Source organism: Phyllobates terribilis, unplaced genomic scaffold (genome assembly GCF_046119375.1).
Source record: "Phyllobates terribilis strain yellow unplaced genomic scaffold, ASM4611937v1 Scaffold_3__8_contigs__length_932513732, whole genome shotgun sequence".
NCBI lineage: Eukaryota > Metazoa > Chordata > Amphibia > Anura > Dendrobatidae > Phyllobates > Phyllobates terribilis.
The window spans coordinates 2,007,205-2,028,990 of record NW_027362763.1 but is presented as its reverse complement, the minus strand read 5'-3'; the positions used below and the strand labels follow the sequence as shown (position 1 = coordinate 2,028,990).

At 41.8% G+C, this 21,786-nt stretch overlaps 5 non-coding genes across 5 annotated transcripts; all 5 read right to left on the bottom strand.

Annotated features, from left to right (window-relative positions):
- Positions 1-12,299: 12,299 nt before the first annotated feature.
- TRNAG-CCC (transfer RNA glycine (anticodon CCC)) lies at positions 12,300-12,371 on the bottom strand. Its single transcript has one exon. It is a non-coding gene; the product is annotated as a tRNA-Gly (tRNA).
- Positions 12,372-13,544: 1,173 nt separating this feature from the next.
- On the bottom strand, positions 13,545-13,616 carry TRNAG-UCC (transfer RNA glycine (anticodon UCC)). The gene has a single exon. It is a non-coding gene; the product is annotated as a tRNA-Gly (tRNA).
- Positions 13,617-13,712: 96 nt separating this feature from the next.
- TRNAG-CCC (transfer RNA glycine (anticodon CCC)) lies at positions 13,713-13,784 on the bottom strand. Its single transcript has one exon. It is a non-coding gene; the product is annotated as a tRNA-Gly (tRNA).
- A 1,352-nt stretch (positions 13,785-15,136) lies between these two features.
- Positions 15,137-15,208, bottom strand: TRNAG-CCC (transfer RNA glycine (anticodon CCC)). Its single transcript has one exon. It is a non-coding gene; the product is annotated as a tRNA-Gly (tRNA).
- Positions 15,209-17,980: 2,772 nt separating this feature from the next.
- TRNAG-CCC (transfer RNA glycine (anticodon CCC)) lies at positions 17,981-18,052 on the bottom strand. Its single transcript has one exon. It is a non-coding gene; the product is annotated as a tRNA-Gly (tRNA).
- Positions 18,053-21,786: the final 3,734 nt, after the last annotated feature.

Sequence of the window (21,786 nt, the reverse complement as noted above, 5' to 3'; positions counted from 1 at the left end):
GGAGCTTTTCCACCAATTCTTACAATTCTCTCAATTAGTTTCACTTTTTTGACAATAAGGTAACTAAACTCTTACCAAGAAAGAAAGTACACTATGAGCCTTAGCTCAAACAGATTACAAAGAGTCAACAGCAGCACCAAATTCCCCCTAAAGACCTCTGCCATTTTTGGCATTTTTAACACTAACTCTAAAGACAGAGGAGTTTTTGGAATCAGTTATGTAGCTTTTCCACCTCTGCCTACAAATTCTCTCAATTAGCTTTGCTTTCTGCCCACTAAGGTAGCTAAAGTGTTACCAAGAAAGAAATAAAAGCATAAGCCTTAGCACAGAAAGTGAAAAAGATTCCAAACACCACCAAATGGAAAAAAACAATGAGTTCTTCAAGAATTAAACTATGGCCTATTGTTTTAAAAGCAACTACACCCACCAGCATAACACCAATGCCAACCCTGACATTGCTTTCATATTGGAGACTAACCCTACAAAGTGTTTAATCAACAACTGAAGAGTAGTGTTGAGCCACCCCCATAGTGTTCGAGTTCGGTTCGGTTCGTCGAACACCCGTGTGTTCGCCGAACTGTTCGTCGAACACTTTAGAACACCGTCGAACACCGTTAAAACCAATGGCAGGCAAACAAAAACACATAGAAACACATAGAAAACACCTTCAAAGGTGTCCAAAAGCTGACAAACTGCTCAGAAGACATAACTAACACATGGAAAAGTGACAAGTACATATAGTCATGCGAAAATAAAAGAGGTGGAGGAGTAAAAGGAGGGGGAGACACAGATATAGGCATGTCATGCCCTTCTAAAATCCAAAAAGTGAGAAGCCGACACGGCCAGTCCGCTCCTGCCCGTGCCACCTCCGTGTCGCCGGGTTTGTGCCAGAGCCGCGGTGAACCCTGATGGCCAGCCCCCCTCTCCCAATACTGGTGCCTGTCCGCTGGTGGGTCGAGCGAGCCCCCCTGTGGTGGAGGCAGCTCTAAGCTTTTTAATTTAAATTGTCTCTCTAATTTGAATGAATACACTTTAAATCCATTTACAAGGATCTATTGGAGGGCAAGTCTAATGCCAGCAGCCGCGTAATTCCAGCTCCAGTAGCGTCCACTAAAGCTGCTGCAGTTAAAAAGCTTTTATAAGGATCGAGCTCGGCTGTCCACCGCAAGGCACCCTACTGCCAGTCCCATCCCCTATGCCTTGGGGTGCCTCCTGATGCTCTTCACTGAGTATCCCGTGGTCCCGAAGCATTTCCTTTGAAAAAATTAAGTGTCCAAACTACAGGTGGTGTAGCTTGCTTAACAGCCGGGATAATCTGCTGACTAGCAGACACTGCTACTAGGCACAAAGTATTTCCTGGGCTAGATGCAGTTAAAAATTTGTAATTAGATACTCTCGTTGGATGCTGAGAAAGCATTCCATAGAGTCTCCTGGCACGCCATATATGATTCTCTTAAAAAGCTTGGGGTAGGGGTCTAGGGGACCATTTTATAGCCAAAATCACGGCCCTGTATCACAATACGTCACCTAGGCTGAAGATAAATGGAACTGTAGCACCCTGAGGGCTCGGTTGCTACAGAGGTATTGCACCTCACCCAGAGGTGTGATATCTCACTCTCAGGTAAGGATGGAGTGTGGATCAGGACCCGACACCTGCATGCATTACACCACATTGCCGTGGGGCAGGGCGACCAATATGCCCCTGAGATGGGCACGACAGTCCCTGTCCCTGGCTGGAGTGGGGGGAGGGAGCACTGAGGAAGGGGAACCCTGTAGTGCAGGAGCAGGGAGGAAGCAGTTCCTGGGTGCATTGAGAAGGGAGTATAAAAGGTGGGCACCATCTTAGTTCAGTGCAGAGAAGTCTGAGCAGAAGTGGCAGGGAGCAGGGGCTCTGCATGAGTAACAGAGGCCCAGGCCTGGAAGAGGGAGAAGGAAGGAAGAGGAGCGGAGAAGGCTCCAGGAACGAGGAATGAAGGGATCCCAGGGGTGCGGACGGGCGAGTCGCCACCTCACGCCCGAATCCACCTGCATGGAGGGGTCAGGCCAAAGGGGGAAACCGGTCCCCGAACTAGTGGAGGCAGGAAACGACCCTCAGCTAGAAACCGGAGGCTCTGACATTTTATGTGGCGCAGCCCCTCTCTACACCCGCTAGGAAGGCACCACATAGGGTCAGGGAAACTGGCGCCAAGTTTACCAAGAGGAGGCCCGAGGCAGCCGGACAGAAGTGTTGGTAAGAAAGGCCAGACAAAGGACACACAAAGGGGGTCCTGTGAAGTGCTCCAAAGTTATCTGGGAGTTGTCTGAGCCCCTCACCTGGTGAGCACAGTACGACGTGGGCAGCCGTTACCTGCAGACGTGGTCTGGATAATAAGAACTGTGAGTAAAGGCCCTGAACTGCATCACTGACTCCGTGTCGTTACTGCTGCTGCCCTGCACCATCACCCCCATCCTCCGCATACACTGCCCTGAGGCTATACTCCTCCCGTGGGGAGTTATGCTACGCTCTGCTGCACCCACAACACCAGCCTCAGTGGTCTGCCCTGTAGCGGCAGTTCACTCTGACCGCAATCCACGGGTGGCGTAGTCGGACATTTAAACATCAAAACCACATAAATAGTTCCGCCACTGGTTTGACCACCCTGAGCCACGGAACCGGGTCGCCGCCACGAAGACTACAACCACCAGCATCCACCAAAAAGGGTCCGGCTTCGGGTGTCCCAAGGCCCAGGGGGTGCATCAGAACATTTTCATCACCTTTCACAATCACCAATGGGACAAGGCAGGGATGTCCTCTGTCCCCTCTCTTATAGATCCTAGTGACGGAGCACCTGCTCTCATCAATTCGCCATAACCCCAATATTAGGTGGATTGAGGTGGGAGGCACCGAGTACAAGTGCTCTCTATTTGCTGATGATGTCCTAGTATATATCACTCAATCACATATATCCATCCATGCTGCTATGGCTGAAATAGATCACTTTGTTACATGGTCAAATTTTAAAATCAATGCAGCGAAGTCTGAGGCCCTCGATGTCTCCCTCCCCAAATCCATATAGGATTCCATATAGGATTCCATCCAGTCCAACTTTCCCTTTGCCTGGCCCTCACAGGGTATCAAATACTTAGGAATTCCTATTCATAGAGACCTCTCCCATCTATGTTATCTTAATTTTGGGCCCTTTATTGAACAACTCCATACAGACCACGGTTGGCAAGTTAGAACTGTAAGATTCACTACGTGAACCACTGGTGTTTTGTGGAAAAGCACATGTACACTGTGTTCCAAATTATTATGCAAAAAGTGTTTAGGAGTGATAAGGGAAGAATTTGTTTGTTTGTCAGTTAAACTCATTGATGGTGATGTGTGTCAGGGCTCTTTATATCACTGTAAGCAATTGCAGACACCTGTGCTAATTAGTTTGGCAGGTGTGTCCAATGAAAGGCAAGACTACTTAAGAAGGCTCTCTTACATTATTAAGCAGCCTACATTTTCTGCCAAAATGGAAAAGAAAAAGGATGTGTCGGCTGCTGAGAAGCAACAAATTGTGGAGTGTTTAGGTCAAGGCATGACTACAATCAACATTGTGCGATGATCAGGATGAAGTGTCTTGGCAATCAAGAAGTATGTAGCTGATTCACAGTACACATGTGTGCGTGCTGATAAGGGCAAATTGAGGACTCTTTCCTACAGGCAATTACATCAGGTTGAAAGAGCAGCGGCAAAAATGCCTTGTCATAGCAGCAGACAAGTTTTTGAAGCTGCTTGTGCCTCCAACGTCCCCCGAACAACAAGATGCAGGGTCCTTCAGAGGTTTGCAGCTGTGCATACGCCATCCTGTCGACCTCCTCTATCCACTTCACACAAGCAGAAACGGCTCCAGTGGGCCAAACATTACATGAAGACTGATTTCAAAACTGTTTTGTTCACGGATGAGTGCCGTGCAGCGCTCGATGGTCCAGATGGATGGAGTGGAGGATGGCTGGTTGATGGACACCCCACGCAAACACGGCTACAGCGCCAACAAGGAGGAGGTGGAGTAATGTTTTGGGCTGGAATCATGGGGAGAGAGATTGTCGGCCCCTTTAGGATCCCTGAAGGCGCTAAAGATGAACTCCATAATGTATGTGGATTTTCTCAAACAGCACTTCCTGCCATGGTTCAAGAAGAAGAACCGTGTATTTCACAGCAAGATCATTTTTCTGCATGATAATGCACCATCTCATGCTGCACATAAAACATCTGCATCTCTGGCTGATATGGGCATAAAAGGGGACAAACTTATGGTGTGACCCCCATGCTCCCCTGACCTCTACCCCATTCAGAACCTTTGGAGCATCATTAAAAGGAGTGTCTATGATGGCGGGAGGCAGTTCACATCTAAGCAACAGCTCTGGGAGGGTATTCTGTCCTCATGCAAAACAATTGAAGCAGAAACCATCCAAAACCTGACAAATTCAATGGACGAGAGAGTTCAGAAGCTCCTTTCGAACAAGGGGTCCTATGTGAAAATGTAACATCACCTAGAATAAAGTTTTGAGTTGAAAACTGTTTGATTTCAGTTTCTAACAACCTGCTAATGCTTATAATTTCAAAAATGACCATTTTTTTGGTCTTTATTAAAATGAAAAGGTTGATCGAAAAGTTTGGGGGATCTAAGAGTGTGGCAACCCAGTAGTCATGATTACTTCGAATTCTGACAATATGAGGGTCATGCTGCAGGTAGTGCAGCAAGAAGGCACTTATGTGTCTTGCGCATCTCGGAGCCCCAAAATTATTTTCCAGGCTAGATGCAGCTAAAAATTATTATTAATTTTAAATCTGGTGAAGCTTTAGTATAGATGGCCTAATAGGATCAGTGCTGCACACTGCTACAAAGCCCAAATTATTTTCCAGCCAAGATACAGATAAACATGATTAGTAATTTGAAAGCTTAAAACGGTTGGTAGGGTGATTTTAACCAATCATCAAGCTTTTACTCTCCCCAGGATGACACAGGGGTAGAAAAGTCGTTTCGGATCCATGATTTGTTCATCTTTATGAACGTGAGTCTGTCTACATTATCAGTGGAGAGCCGCGTGCGCTTATCTGTCAGCACACCACCAGCAGCGCTGAACACACGTTCAGACAGAACGCTGGCTGCGGGGCATGACAAGATCTCCAAGGCGTAAGTGGCTAGCTCCGGCCATTTATCCAGATTGGAAGCCCAAAAAGAGCCAGGGTCCAGTGACACAGTCGTGGCTTCAATGTTTACTTGGAGATACTCCTGTACCATCGTCTCTAGGCGTTGACTATGTGTCAGACTTCTTGTCTCCTGTGGCCTTGCAAAGGATGGGCTAAAAAAGTGGTGAAATGATTCCGCAAAATTGATGTTACCAGCAGATACTGTGGTTCTGTTACAGTTTGAGTGCTGAACACTTGACGGTCCCACGGTTGGCAAGTTGGAACTGTGAGATTCACTACGTGCACCACTGGTATTTTGTGGAAAAGCACATGTAAGATTCTGCAACAGTCTCTGCTGATACTCCTGCATGCGTGCATCCCTTTCTATGGCAGGAATAATTTCTGCAAATTTACTTTTGTACCGGGGATCTAACAGTGTGGCAACCCAGTAGTCAGGATTATTTCTAATTCTCACAATTTGAGGGTCATGTTGCAGGTAGTGCAGCAAGAAGGCACTCATGTGTGTTGAGCATCCAGGAGCACCAAGTCCCTGTTGTGTTGGTGGCGAGGTAACAATCATGCTTCCTTCCTCTGTCCTCTCCCCCCAACCTCGCACAACAAAAATGTGATCAAGTGTCTCCCTCATCTGATGAGTCTTCCATCAGTTCGTCCTCCACTTCTTCCTGGGCTCCTGCACCTTCCTCACTAGTTTGGCTGCTACTATTCGCCCTGGTAAAACCATCTCCCCCACCCTCACATGCCTGCCGCCTTGGTGCTGCCGACCGTCTGGACCTTGCAGATGTTAGCCCTTCCGCATACAACTCCTCCTCCTCTACTTCCTCCACCTCCTCTTGTGCCACCACCTGACTCCGAATTCTGTTTAACATGTGCTCCAGCATGTAAATCACCGGAATAGTCATGCTGATAATGGCATCGTCAGCACTAAACATCTTCGTCGCCATTTCAAAACTGTGCAGAAGGGTGCATAGGTCCCTGATCTGAGACCACTCCTCCAGCGTGATTTGCCCCACCTCTGGATCTCGTTGGCCCAGGCTATACGTCAGAACGTATTGCACCAGGGCTTGTCGGTGCTGCCACAGTCGCTGCAACATGTGCAGAGTTGAATTCCACCGGGTAGGCACATCGCATTTTAGCCGGTGAAGTGGCAGGCCCAACGACTTCTGTAGAGATGTAAGTCGCTGAGCTGCGGGCTGCGAACGGCGAAAGTGAGCACACAGCGACCGTGCCCTCTGCAGAAGGCCATCTAGTGTGGGATAGTGGGCTAAAAATTGCTGGACAACCAGGTTCAACACGTGAGCCATACAAGGCACGTGTGTGACATTGCCCAGACGAAGGCCCGCACCCAGGTTTGCAGCATTGTCGCACACGGCCTTCCCTTGTTTCAGGTTCAGTGGAGACAACCATTCATGAAATTGGTTCTCCAGAGCTGACCACAACTCCTCAGCTGTGTGACTCAAATTTCCCAGACATTTCAATGTAAAAACCGCCTGATGACGTTGAGCCCTACTGCCAGCATAGTAAGGAGGTGTGCAGGATCCCTTCTGCGCAGTTAGAAAGCTTGTGGCATGACCAGACAGGCTTTGGGTGCAGGTGGAAGACCGAGAGGAGGTTGAGGAGGCAGAAGCAGTGGAGGAACTTTGACATAAAGAGGATTGACGCACAACTCGTGGGGACGGCAAGACTTGGACAGCAGCCCCTTGTCCTGCTGTCACCATAGTTACCCAGTGCCCAGTCAGCGACATGTAACGCTCCTGTCCATGCCTACTCGTCCAAGTGTCTGTGGTGAAATGCACCCTGTCACACACAGAGTTTCTCAAAGAAGCGGTGATGTTGTGTGCGACATGCTGGTGGAGCGCAGGCACACCTTTCTTTGAGAAGTAGTGCCGACTGGGCATCTGGTACTGGGGCACTGCGACGGACATAAGGTCTCGAAAATCCTCTGTGTCCACCAGGCGGAAAGGCAGCATTTCTGTAGCCAAGAGCTTGCAGATGGTGAAATTCAACCTCTTAGCTTTCTCATGGCTAGGAGGAAATGGTCTTTTACTTGTCCACATCTGAGGGACCGAGGGCTGGCTATTGTGCTTAGACGGGGTTGATAAGGGTGTCCCCGGCAAACTGCCGGTCTGTGAGGAAGATGCAGGCGGACATGTTAGGTTGCCTTGATCCAAAGGTGGTGCTATCGATGTCGGACAGCGCTCAACACCAGCTGGTGTTACCACCTCCAAAGAAAATGATGACCTGCCAATCACGCTGGCTGTTGCGGGTAAAGAGGTGGCAGGTGTGCGCCCCAAAACAGGTGTGACTGCTGTCCCCCCAGTCACAGAGGATGAAGAGGCCGCGGATGCACAAGATATGGGAGACGGTGGTTGGCCCGGCCGGCTAGGCCGCATTGTAGCACACTGAGCTTCCCACTGCAACTTATGCTTCATGTCCATGTGCCGGTTCATGCATGAAGTACTCAAACTATGTATTTTTTGGCCTCTACTTAGCTTTTGCTGACAAATGTTACAGATAACACGAGTTGGGTCATCTTTATCGATCTGAAAAAATGCCCAGGCTATGCAAGGCTTAGCACCCATGCGACCTGAAGAGCCACCACGACTTGTGGTGAGAGGCAGAGTTGTGTTTGAGGATGCAGTTGTTGACGTGCTTCCAGTACTACGTCTCTGTCCAGGAAGGCGCAACCTGACCTCGTCGTCACTAGCATCTTCCTCCACCTCCTCTGCTGACCTCATCTCTTGGCTGACTGTGGGTTGACAGTAAGTGGGATCTCCAACCTCATCATCATCACCCTGTGCGTTATCACACCCGTCGTCCTCAGAGCCAACCTGTTCCTGCCCTGACAAAAAACTAAAGTTGTCGCTCCAATCAGGTATTTGAGTCTTATCATCGTCTTCCTCATTGTCTCCACCAACAGGAGTTACAGTTTGGGAATGAGGGTCTACATTATGGTCAGAACCTTCTGCGTCTGGTCCTGGATCTGACTCATAAAGATTCTGGGCATCAGTGCAGATCATTTCCTCGTCTGGATTCACAGAAGCGCTGGAGTCGACCTCTGATTCCCAGGCTATAGTATGAGTAAACAGCTCTGCAGACTCAACCATCTGTTCTACCTCATACTCAGACGGGCAGCTGGAGATTTGGGAGCTGTGAGGAAGCAAGTGCGATTGGGGTGACACCTTTGAGGACTGGAGTATTTGTGATGTTGAAGTTGATGTGGAGGAGAGCCCACTTAAAGGAGCACTTGATATCCGTTGAAGCACCTGCTGTTTTTGTGCCTCATCTGGAATTTGTAGCAATTGGCGTGGCCGTAAGAAAGGGATCTTATCACATTGTCCGCTAAAAGAAGTAGACATTTTAGTTTGGCTGGAAGATGGTCTTTCTTCTGCAGATGTTACTGTTGCTTTAACACCTACCCCACGGACACAACCTTTTTTCCCCTTCCCAACACGCCTATTCCCCTTTCCACCAGCAGCAGGCCTTTTTCCACTCATTTTGGTGGTTAACTAATTCACAACTCTGGAGTTGTTTGCACAAAAAAACAATGGATGGGAACCGAGCAGAGCTGAGTGGCCAAACTGTGGTATTAGGCCAAAACTATTGGCTGGGTTAGATGCAGAAAAAAATTATATTCAATTTGCAACCTGATGGAGGTCAGTATAGATGGACTAATAGAGAAAGTCCCACACACAGCTAGAAGCCCAATATTTTTTCAGAGGTAGATGCAGAAAAAAATTATTTTTAATTTGCAACCTGATGGAGATCAGTATAGATGGACTAATAGAGAAAGTCCCACACACTGCTAGAAGGCCAAATATTTTTTCAGAGCTAGATGCAGATAAAAATTATTTTTAATTTGCAACCTGATGGAGGTCAGTATAGATGGACTAATAGAGAAAGTCCCACACACAGCTAGAAGCCCAATATTTTTTCAGAGGTAGATGCAGAAAAAAATTATTTTTAATTTGCAACCTGATGGAGATCAGTATAGATGGACTAATAGAGAAAGTCCCACAAACAGCTAGAAGCCCAATATTTTTTCAGAGGTAGATGCAGAAAAAAATATATTCAGTTTGCAACCTGATGGAGGTCTGTATAGATGGATTAATAGAACAAGTCCCACACACAGCTAGAAGCCCAATATTTTTTCAGAGGTAGATGCAGAAAAAAATATATTCAGTTTGCAACCTGATGGAGGTCTGTATAGATGGATTAATAGAACAAGTCCCACACACAGCTAGAAGCCCAATATTTTTTCAGAGGTAGATGCAGAAAAAAATATATTCAGTTTGCAACCTGATGGAGGTCTGTATAGATGGATTAATAGAACAAGTCCCACACACAGCTAGAAGCCCAATATTTTTTCAGAGGTAGATGCAGAAAAAAATATATTCAGTTTGCAACCTGATGGAGGTCTGTATAGATGGATTAATAGAACAAGTCCCACACACAGCTAGAAGCCCAATATTTTTTCAGAGGTAGATGCAGAAAAAAAAATATTCAGTTTGCAACCTGATGGAGGTCTGTATAGATGGATTAATAGAACAAGTCCCACACACAGCTAGAAGCTCAATATTTTTTCAGAGGTAGATGCAGAAAAAAATATATTCAGTTTGCAACCTGACGGAGGTCTGTATAGATGGATTAATAGAACAAGTCCCACACACAGCTAGAAGCCCAATATTTTTTCAGAGGTAGATGCAGAAAAAAATATATTCAGTTTGCAACCTGATGGAGGTCAGTATAGATGGACTAATACAACAAGTCCCACACACAGCTAGAAGAACAATATTTTTTCAGAGGTAGATGCAGAAAAAAATATATTCAGTTTGCAACCTGATGGAGGTCTGTATAGATGGATTAATAGAACAAGTCCCACACACAGCTAGAAGCCCAATATTTTTTCAGAGGTAGATGCAGAAAAAAATATATTCAGTTTGCAACCTGATGGAGGTCTGTATAGATGGATTAATAGAACAAGTCCCACACACAGCTAGAAGCCCAATATTTTTTCAGAGGTAGATGCAGAAAAAAATATATTCAGTTTGCAACCTGATGGAGGTCTGTATAGATGGATTAATAGAACAAGTCCCACACACAGCTAGAAGCCCAATATTTTTTCAGAGGTAGATGCAGAAAAAAATATATTCAGTTTGCAACCTGATGGAGGTCTGTATAGATGGATTAATAGAACAAGTCCCACACACAGCTAGAAGCCCAATATTTTTTCAGAGGTAGATGCAGAAAAAATATATTCAGTTTGCAACCTGATGGAGGTCTGTATAGATGGATTAATAGAACAAGTCCCACACACAGCTAGAAGCCCAATATTTTTTCAGAGGTAGATGAAGAAAAAAATATATGCAGTTTGCAACCTGATGGAGGTCAGTATAGATGGACTAATACAACAAGTCCCACACACAGCTAGAAGCCCAAAATTTTTTCAGAGCTAGATGCAGAAAAAAATTATATTCAATTTGCAACCTGATGGAGGTCAGTATAGATGGACTAATAGAATGATGCTATGCCCAAAAGATTTTACTTCACTAGGTGCAGTAAAAAAATTGGTATTCTATACACAGGTGGTATATCTTGCAACACAGATAGGCTACTCCACTGACTAACACACTCTGCAATAGGCCAAGAAGGATTAGCTTTGCTAGATTCAGCCAAATGCTGTGAAAAAAACTTGCACAGCACTGGCACAGACCTGCCTGGCAAAAACTGATAGGAACTGATGTAACCTAGTCCTGAAAAGGACTCCAATTACAATTAGTCTTTACTCCCACAATCTATCTATTTAAGAGCACAGACCTGCCTGATAAAAGTCGTAGGAAATGCTGTAACCTAGTCCTTAAAAGGACTGCAATCACAACTATTCCCTACTCCCAAGCTATCTGTATATTTGTGCGAAAATTGGCTTGAAATTAACAAGGTATAGTGCACACAGCAACAGCGGTGCCGTCTAACACGCAGCTGCAGCAGTGAGAAAATGGTGGCGACGGGGAAAATGGCTTGGTCTTATAGGGCAAGGACATGTGACATACACTGCCAATGACACATGCCCTTGCTTGTGTGAAAAAAAGCACTTCGCTCCGTGTGTGCGCTGCTGATGGGCTGACAGATTGCACCTCCCCACTGCAAATGCGGGAAAGAGAAAAAAAAATGGAGATCTTCATTGTTCCTGCAGAGATCCATCCCCTGCCCCTCCCCCCACCCCGCTGTACACTCAAACTGCGTATTAACATTAATTTTCATCATTACTGAGAAAAAATCCAGTTATGATTTTGGTGCACGAACAGTTATCGAACATAACCTCGAACAGCCGAATTTTTCTCAAATTGTTCGTGTTCGCCGAACGGCTCGAACACCGCCCAAAACAGCTCGAATTTGAGATTGGCGAACAGTTCGAGTAGAACAACGCTCATCTCTACTGAAGAGCAGAAGATCAGTTAGATGAGACAGTTGAAAAAAATCTAATAAATATTCTCTTCAATTTTTTTCTCATTTTCGTGGTTGCTAAACTCTAAGAAGAAAGAAGAGCCTGACACTTAACACGAATAATTAAAACAGACTAAAAGCATCACCAAATGTGAAAAACAATTCATGCGTTGGCCAGGAATCAAACCCGGGTCAATTACTTGGAAGGCAGCGATTCTCACCACTATACCACCAACACTTACAGAAGCCATGTTTTTTTCTTACATTTTCTGCACTAACAATACGAAATGATTAGTAAAAAGTAAGACGTGCCAGGAAAAAAAAACCCATATAAGTATTGCATTGACCAGGAATTAATCGCAGGTCAACTGCTTGGAAGGCAGGTTTGCTCACCACTATACCAAAAATGCTTAAGGTACCCAGCATTTTTTTCACATTTTCTGCACTAACCCTTCAAAATTGTTAGTAAAAATTATGACGTGCCTGAAAAAAAAACACACTCATGTTTTGCATTGGCCAGGAATCAAACCCGGGTCAACTACTTGGAAGGCAGCTATGCTCACCACTATACCACCAATGCTTACAGGATCAGCTTTTTTTTTTACATTTTCTGCACTAACATTACAAAATAGTTTGTAAAATGTATGATATGCCAGAAATAAAACTACATAAGTATTGCATTGGCTGGGAATCGAACCCGGGCCAACTGCTTGGGAAGCAGCTATGCTCACCACTATACCACCAATGCATGAACCAACTTGACTGGTTTGGGATTATGGCTGTTAAATCTGCTAAAGTTTTACTTAAAAAAAGGAGGACTGAATATGTCTTGAAAGAGCCAAATACTAAAAAGTTTAAAAACAAGGCAAAGCATTGTCCAAAACTCAAAGATGAATTCTTGTGAATCAGCTATGGAGCTTTTCCGCCAATTCTTACAATTCTCTCAATTATTTTCACTTTTTTGCCAATAAGGTAACTAAACTCTTACCAAGAAAGAAAGTACACTATGAGCCTTAGCTCAAAAAGATTACAAAGAGTCAGCACCAGCACCAAATTACCCCTAAAGACCTCTGCCATTTTTAACACTAACTCTAAAGACAGAGGAGTTTTTGGAATCAGTTATGTAGCTTTTAAACCTCTGCCTACAAATTCTCTCAATTAGCTTGGCTTTTTGCCAACTAAGGTAGCTAACGTGTTACCAAGAAAGAAATAAAAGCATAAGCCTTAGCACAGAAAGTGAAAAAGAGTCCAAACACCACCAAATGCAAAAAAACAATGAGCTCTTCAAGAATTAAACTATGGCCTATTGTTTTAAAAGCAACTACACCCACCAGCATAACACCAATGCCAACCCTGACAATGCTTTCATATGGGAGACTAACCCTACAAAGTGTTTAATCAACAACTGAAGAGCAGAAGATCAGTTAGATGAGACAGTTGAAAAAAAGCTAAGAAATATTCTCTTCAATTTTTTTCTCATTTTCGTGGTTGCTAAACTCTAAGAAGAAAGAAGAACCTGAGACTTAACACGAAAAATTAAAACAGACTAAAAGCATCACCAAATGTGAAAATCAATTCATGCGTTGGCTGAGAATCAAACTCGGGTCAACTACTTGGAAAGCAACGATTCTCACCACTATACCACCAACACTTACAGAAGCCATGTTTTTTTCTTACATTTTCTGCACTAACAATACGAAATTATTAGTAAAAAGTAAGACGTGCCAGGAAAAAAAAACCCACATAAGTATTGCATTGACCAGGAATCAATCGCAGGTCAACTGCTTGGAAGGCAGGTTTGCTCACCACTATACCAAAAATGCTTAAGGTACCCAGCATTTTTTTCACATTTTCTGCACTAACCCTACAAAATTGTTAGTAAAAAGTATGACGTGCCTGAAAAAAAAAAACACTGATGTTTTGTATTGGCTGGGAATTGAACCCAGGTCAACTGCTTGGAAGGCAGCTATGCTCACCACTATACCACCAATGCTTACAGGGTCAGCTTTTTTTTTTACATTTTCTGCACTAACATTACAAAATCGTTTGTAAAATGTATGATATGCCAGAAATAAAACTACATAAGTATTGCATTGGCTGGGAATCGAACCCGGGTCAACTGCTTGGGAAGCAGCTATGCTCACCACTATACCACCAATGCATGAACCAACTTGACTGGTTTGGGATTATGGCTGTTAAATCTGCTAAAGTTTTACTTAAAAAAAGGAGGACTGAATATGCCTTGAAGGAGCCAAATACTAAAAAGTTTAAAAACAAGGCAAAGCATTGTCCAAAACTCAAAGATGAATTCTTGTGAATCAGCTATGGAGCTTTTCCACCAATTCTTACAATTCTCTCAATTATTTTCACTTTTTTTTTGCAATAAGGTAACTAAACTCTTACCAAGAAAGAAAGTACACTATGAGCCTTAGCTCAAAAAGATTACAAAGAGTCAGCACCAGCACCAAATTACCCCTAAAGACCTCTGCCATTTTTAGCATTTTTAACACTAACTCTAAAGACAGAGGAGTTTTTGGAATCAGTTATGTAGCTTTTCCACCTCTGCCTACAAATTCTCTCAATTAGCTTTGCTTTTTGCCAACTAAGGTAGCTAAAGTGTTACCAAGAAAGAAATAAAAGCATAAGCCTTAGCACAGAAAGTGAAAAAGAGTCCAAACACCACCAAATGCAAAAAAACAATGAGTTCTTCAAGAATTAAACTAAGGCCTATTGTTTTAAAAGCAACTACACCCACCAGCATGACACCAATGCCAACCTTGACATTGCTTTCATATTGGAGACTAACCCTACAAACTGTTTAATCAACAACTGAAGAGCAGAAGATCAGTTAGATGAGACAGTTGAAAAAAAGCTAAGAAATATTCTCTTCAATTTTTTTCTCATTTTCGTGGTTGCTAAACTCTAAGAAGAAAGAAGAGCCTGAGACTTAAAACGAAAAATTAAAACAGACTAAAAGCATCACCAAATTTGATAAAATATTCATGCGCTGGCTGAGAATCGAATTCGGGTCAACTACTTGGAAGGCAGCGATTCTCACCACTATACCACCAACACTTACAGAAGGCATGTTTTTTTCTTACATTTTCTGCACTAACAACACGAAATTATTAGTAAAAAGTAAGACGTGCCAGGAAAAAAAACCCCGCATAAGTATTGCATTGACCAGGAATCAATCGCAGGTCAACTGCTTGGAAGGCAGGTTTGCTCACCACTATACCAAAAATGCTTAAGATACCCAGCATTTTTTTCACATTTTCTGCACTAACCCTACAAAATTGTTAGTAAAAAGTATGACGTGCCTGAAAAAAAAAAACACCGATGTTTTGTATTGGCTGGGAATTGAACACGGGTCAACTGCTTGGAAGGCAGCTATGCTCACCACTATACCACCAATGCTTACAGGTTCAGCTTTTTTTTTTACATTTTCTGCACTAACATTACAAAATAGTTTGTAAAATGTATGATATGCCAGAAATAAAACTACATAAGTATTGCATTGGCCGGGATTCGAATCCAGGTCAACTGCTTGGGAAGCAGCTATGCTCACCACTATACCACCAATGCATGAACCAGCTTGACTGGTTTGGAATTATGGCTGTTAAATCTGCTAAAGTTTTACTTAAAAAAAGGAGGACTGAATATGTCTTGAAAGAGCCAATTACTAAAAAGTTTAGAAACAAGGAAAAGCATTGTCCAAAACTCAAAGATAAATTCTTGTGAATCAGCTATGGAGCTTTTCCACCAATTATTACAATTCTCTCAATTATTTTCACTTTTTTGCTAATAAGGTAACTAAACTCTTACCAAGAAAGAAAGTACACTATGAGCCTTAGCTCAAAAAGATTACAAACAGTCAGCACCAGCACCAAATTACCCCTAAAGACCTCTGCCATTTTTGGCATTTTTAACACTAACTCTAAAGACAGAGGAGTTTTTGGAATCAGTTATGTAGCTTTTCCACCTCTGCCTACAAATTCTCTCAATTAGCTTTGCTTTTTGCCAACTAAGGTAGCTAAAGTGTTACCAAGAAAGAAATAAAAGCATAAGCCTTAGCACAGAAAGTGAAAAAGAGTCCAAACACCACCAAATGCAAAAAAACAATGAGTTCTTCAAGAATTAAACTATGGCCTATTGTTTTAAAAGCAACTACACCCACCAGCATAACACCAATGCCAACCCTGACATTGCTTTCGTATTGGAGACTAACCCTACAAAGTGTTTAATCAACAACTGAAGAGCAGAAGATCAGTTAGATGAGACAGTTGAAAAAAAGCTAAGAAATATTCTCTTCAATTTTTTTCTCATTTTCGTGGTTGCTAAACTCTAAGAAGAAAGAAGAGCCTGAGACTTAACACGAAAAATTAAAACAGACTAAAAGCATCACCAAATGTGAAAAACAATTCATGCGTTGGCTGAGAATCGAACTCGGGTCAACTACTTGGAAGACAGCGATTCTCACCACTATACCACCAACACTTACAGAAGCCATGTTTTTTTCTTACATTTTCTGCACTAACAATACGAAATTATTAGTAAAAAGTAAGACGTGCCAGGAAAAAAAACCCCACATAAGTATTGCATTGACCAGGAATCAATCGCAGGTCAACTGCTTGGAAGGCAGGTTTGCTCACCACTATACCAAAAATGCTTAAGGTACCCAGCATTTTTTTCACATTTTCTGCACTAACCCTACAAAATTGTTAGTAAAAAGTATGATGTGCCTGAAAAAAAAAAACACTGATGTTTTGTATTGGCCAGGAATTGAACCCAGGTCAACTGCTTGGAAGGCAGCTATGCTCACCACTATACCACCAATGCTTATAGAGTCAGCTTTTTTTTTACATTTTCTGCACTAACATTACAAAATAGTTTGTAAAATGTATGATATGCCAGAAATAAAACTACATAAGTATTGCATTGGCTGGAAATCGAACCTGGGTCAACTGTTTGGGAAGCAGCAATGCTCACCACTATACCACCAATGCATGAACCCACTTGACTGGTTTGGGATTTTGGCTGTTAAATCTGCTAAAGTTTTACTTAAAAAAGGAGGACTGAATATGTCTTGAAAGAGCCAATTACTAAAAAGTTTAAAAACAAGGCAAAGCATTGTCCAAAACTCAAAGATGAATTCTTGTGAATCAGCTATGGAGCTTTTCCACCAATTCTTACAATTCTCTCAATTATTTTCACTTTTTTTTTGCAATAAGGTAACTAAACTCTTACCAAGAAAGAAAGTACTCTATGAGCCTTAGCTCAAAAAGATTACAAAGAGTCAGCACCAGCACCAAATTACCCCTAAAGACCTCTGCCATTTTTAGCATTTTTAACACTAACTCTAAAGACAGAGGAGTTTTTGGAATCAGTTATGTAGCTTTTCCACCTCTGCCTACAAATTCTCTCAATTAGCTTTGCTTTTTGCCAACTAAGGTAGCTAAAGTGTTACCAAGAAAGAAATAAAAGCATAAGCCTTAGCACAGAAAGTGAAAAAGAGTCCAAACACCACCAAATGCAAAAAAACAATGAGTTCTTCAAGAATTAAACTAAGGCCTATTGTTTTAAAAGCAACTACACCCACCAGCATGACACCAATGCCAACCTTGACATTGCTTTCATATTGGAGACTAACCCTACAAACTGTTTAATCAACAACTGAAGAGCAGAAGATCAGTTAGATGAGACAGTTGAAAAAAAGCTAAGAAATATTCTCTTCAATTTTTTTCTCATTTTCGTGGTTGCTAAACTCTAAGAAGAAAGAAGAGCCTGAGACTTAACACGAAAAATTAAAACAGACTAAAAGCATCACCAAATGTGATAAAATATTCATGCGTTGGCTGAGAATCGAATTCGGGTCAGCTACTTGGAAGGCAGCGATTCTCACCACTATACCACCAACACTTACAGAAGCCATGTTTTTTTCTTACATTTTCTGCACTAACAATACGAAATTATTAGTAAAAAGTAAGACGTGCCAGGAAAAAAAACCCCGCATAAGTATTGCATTGACCAGGAATCAATCGCAGGTCAACTGCTTGGAAGGCAGGTTTGCTCACCACTATAACAAAAATGCTTAAGGTACCCAGCATTTTTTTCACATTTTCTGCACTAACCCTACAAAATTGTTAGTAAAAAGTATGACTTGCCTGAAAAAAAAAAACACCGTTGTTTTGTATTGGCTGGGAATTGAACACGGGTCAACTGCATGGAAGGCAGCTATGCTCACCTCTATACCACCAATGCTTACAGGTTCAGCTTTTTTTTTTACATTTTCTGCACTAACATTACAAAATAGTTTGTAAAATGTATGATATGCCAGAAATAAAACTACATAAGTATTGCATTGGCCGGGATTCGAATCCAGGTCAACTGCTTGGGAAGCAGCTATGCTCACCACTATACCACCAATGCATGAACCAACTTGACTGGTTTGGAATTATGGCTGTTAAATCTGCTAAAGTTTTACTTAAAAAAAGGAGGACTGAATATGTCTTGAAAGAGCCAATTACTAAAAAGTTTAGAAACAAGGAAAAGCATTGTCCAAAACTCAAAGATAAATTCTTGTGAATGAGCTATGGAGCTTTTCCACCAATTATTACAATTCTCTCAATTATTTTCACTTTTTTGCTAATAAGGTAACTAAACTCTTACCAAGAAAGAAAGTACACTATGAGCCTTAGCTCAAAAAGATTACAAACAGTCAGCACCAGCACCAAATTACCCCTAAAGACCTCTGCCATTTTTGGCATTTTTAACACTAACTCTAAAGACAGAGGAGTTTTTGGAATCAGTTATGTAGCTTTTCCACCTCTGCCTACAAATTCTCTCAATTAGCTTTGCTTTCTGCCCACTAAGGTAGCTAAAGTGTTACCAAGAAAGAAATAAAAGCATAAGCCTTAGCACAGAAAGTGAAAAAGATTCCAAACACCACCAAATGCAAAAAAACAATGAGTTCTTCAAGAATTAAACTATGGCCTATTGTTTTAAAAGCAACTACACCAAACAGCATAACACCAATGCCAACCCTGACATTGTTTTCGTATTGGAGACTAACCCTATAAAGTATTTAATCAACAACTGAAGAGCAGAAGATCAGTTAGATGAGACAGTTGAAAAAAAGCTAAGAAATATTCTCTTCAATTTTTTTCTCATTTTCGTGGTTGCTAAACTCTAAGAAGAAAGAAGAGCATGAGCCTTAACACGAAAAATTAAAACAGACTAAAAGCATCACCAAATGTTAAAAACAATTCATGCGTTGGCCAGGAATCGAACCCTGGTCAACTGCTTGGAAGGCAGCTATGCTCACCACTATACAAAAATGCTTAAGGTACCCAGCATTTTTTTCACATTTACTGCACTAACCCTACAAAATTGTTAGTAAAAAGTATGACGTGCCTGAAAAAAAAAAACACCGATGTTTTGTATTGCCCAGGAATCGAACCCGGGTCAACTGCTTGGAAGGCAGCTATGCTCACTACTATACCACCAATGCTTACAGGATCAGCTTTTTTTTTTACATTTTCTGCACTAACATTACAAAATAGTTTGTAAAATGTATGATATGCCAGAAATAAAACTACATAAGTATTGCATTGGCCGGGAATCGAGCCCAGGTCAACTGCTTGGGAAGCAGCTATAACTCACCACTATACCACCAATGCATGAACCAACTTGACTGGTTTGGAACTATGGCTGTTAAATCTGCTAAAGTTTCACTTAAAAAAGGAGGACTGAATATGTCTTGAAAGAGCCAATTACTAAAAAGTTTAAAAACAAGGCAAGCATTGTCCAAAACTCAAAGATGAATTCTTGTGAATCAGCTATGGAGCTTTTCCACCAATTCTTACAATTCTCTCAATTATTTTCACTTTTTTGCCAATAAGGTAACTAAACTCTTACCAAGAAAGAAAGTACACTATGAGCCTTAGCTCAAAAAGATTACAAAGAGTCAGCACCAGCACCAAATTACCCCTAAAGACCTCTGCCATTTTTGGCATTTTTAACACTAACTCTAAAGACAGAGGAGTTTTTGGAATCGGTTATGTAGCTTTTCCACCTCTGCCTACAAATTCTCTCAATTAGCTTTGCTTTTTGCCAACTAAGGTAGCTAAAGTGTTACCAAGAAAGAAATAAAAGCATAAGCCTTAGCAGAGAAAGTGAACAAGAGTCCAAACACCACCAAATGCAAAAAAACAATGAGTTCTTCAAGAATTAAACTATGGCCTATTGTTTTAAAAGCAACTACACCCACCAGCATAACACCAATGCCAACCCTGACATTGCTTTCATATTGGAGACTAACCCTACAAAGTGTTTAATCAACAACTGAAGAGCAGAAGATCAGTTAGATGAGACAGTTGAAAAAAAGCTAAGAAATATTCTCTTCAATTTTTTTCTCATTTTCGTGGTTGCTAAACTCTAAGAAGAAAGAAGAGCCTGAGACTTAACACGAAAAATTAAAACAGACTAAAAGCATCACCAAATGTGAAAAACAATTCATGCGTTGGCTGAGAATCGAACTCGGGTCAACTACTTGGAAGGCAGCGATTCTCACCACTATACCACCAACACTTACAGAATCCATCTTTTTTTCTTACATTTTCTGCACTAACAATACGAAATTATTAGTAAAAAGTAAGACGTGCCAGTAAAAAAAAACCCACATAAGTATTGCATTGACCAGGAATCAATCGCAGGTCAACTGCTTGGAAGGCAGGTTTGCTCACCACTATACCAAAAATGCTTAAGGTACCCAGCATTTTTTTTCACATTTTCTGCACTAACCCTACAAAATTGTTAGTAAAAAGTATGACGTGCCTGAAAAAAAAATACACCCATGTTTTGTGTTGGCCGGGAATTGAACCCGGGTCAACTGCTTGGAAGGAAGCTTTGCTCACCACTATACCACCAATGCTTACAGGGTCAGCTTTTTTTTTTACATTTTCTGCACTAACATTACAAAATAGTTTGTAAAATGTATGATATGCCAGAAATAAAACTACTTAAGTATTGCATTGGCCGGGAATCTAACCGGGGTCAACTGCTTGGGAAGCAGCTATGCTCACCACTATACCACCAATGCATGAACCAACTTGACTGGTTTGGGATTATGGCTGTTAAATCTGCTAAAGTTTTACTTAAAAAAGGAGGACTGAATATGTCTTGAAAGAGCCAATTACTAAAAAGTTTAAAAACAAGGCAAAGCATTGTCCAAAACTCAAAGATGAATTCTTGTGAATCAGCTATGTAGCTTTTCCACCAATTCTTACATTTCTCTCAATTATTTTCACTTTTTTGCCAATAAGGTATCTAAACTCTTACCAAGAAAGAAAGTACACTATGAGCCTTAGCTCAAACAGATTACAAAGAGTCAGCACCAGCACCAAATTACCCCTAAAGACCTCTGCTATTTTTGGCATTTTTAACACTAACTCTAAAGACAGAGGAGTTTTTGGAATCAGTTATGTAGCTTTTCCACCTCTGCCTACAAATTCTCTCAATTAGCTTTGCTTTTTGCCAACTAAGGTAGCTAAAGTCTTACCAAGAAAGAAATAAAAGCATAAGCTTTAGCACAGAAAGTGAAAAAGATTCCAAACACCACCAAATGCAAAAAAACTATGAGTTCTTCAAGAATTAAACTATGGCCTATTGTTTTAAAAGCAACTACACCCACCAGCATAACACCAATGCCAACCCTGACATTGCTTTCGTTTTGGAGACTAACCCTACAAAGTGTTTAATCAACAACTGAAGAGCAGAAGATCAGTTAGATGAGACAGTTGAAAAAAAGCTAAGAAATATTCTCTTCAATTTTTTTCTCATTTTCGTGGTTGCTAAACTCTAAGAAGAAAGAAGAGCCTGAGACTTAACACGAAAAATTAAAACAGACTAAAAGCATCACCAAATGTGAAAAACAATTCATGCGTTGGCTGAGAATCAAACTCGTGTCAAATATTTGGAAGGCAGCGATTCTCACCACTATACCACCAACACTTACAGAAGCCATGTTTTTTTCTTACATTTTCTGCACTAACAATACGAAATTATTAGTAAAACGTAAGACGTGCCAGTAAAAAAAAACCCACATAAGTATTGCATTGACCAGGAATCAATCGCAGGTCAACTGCTTGGAAGGCAGGTTTGCT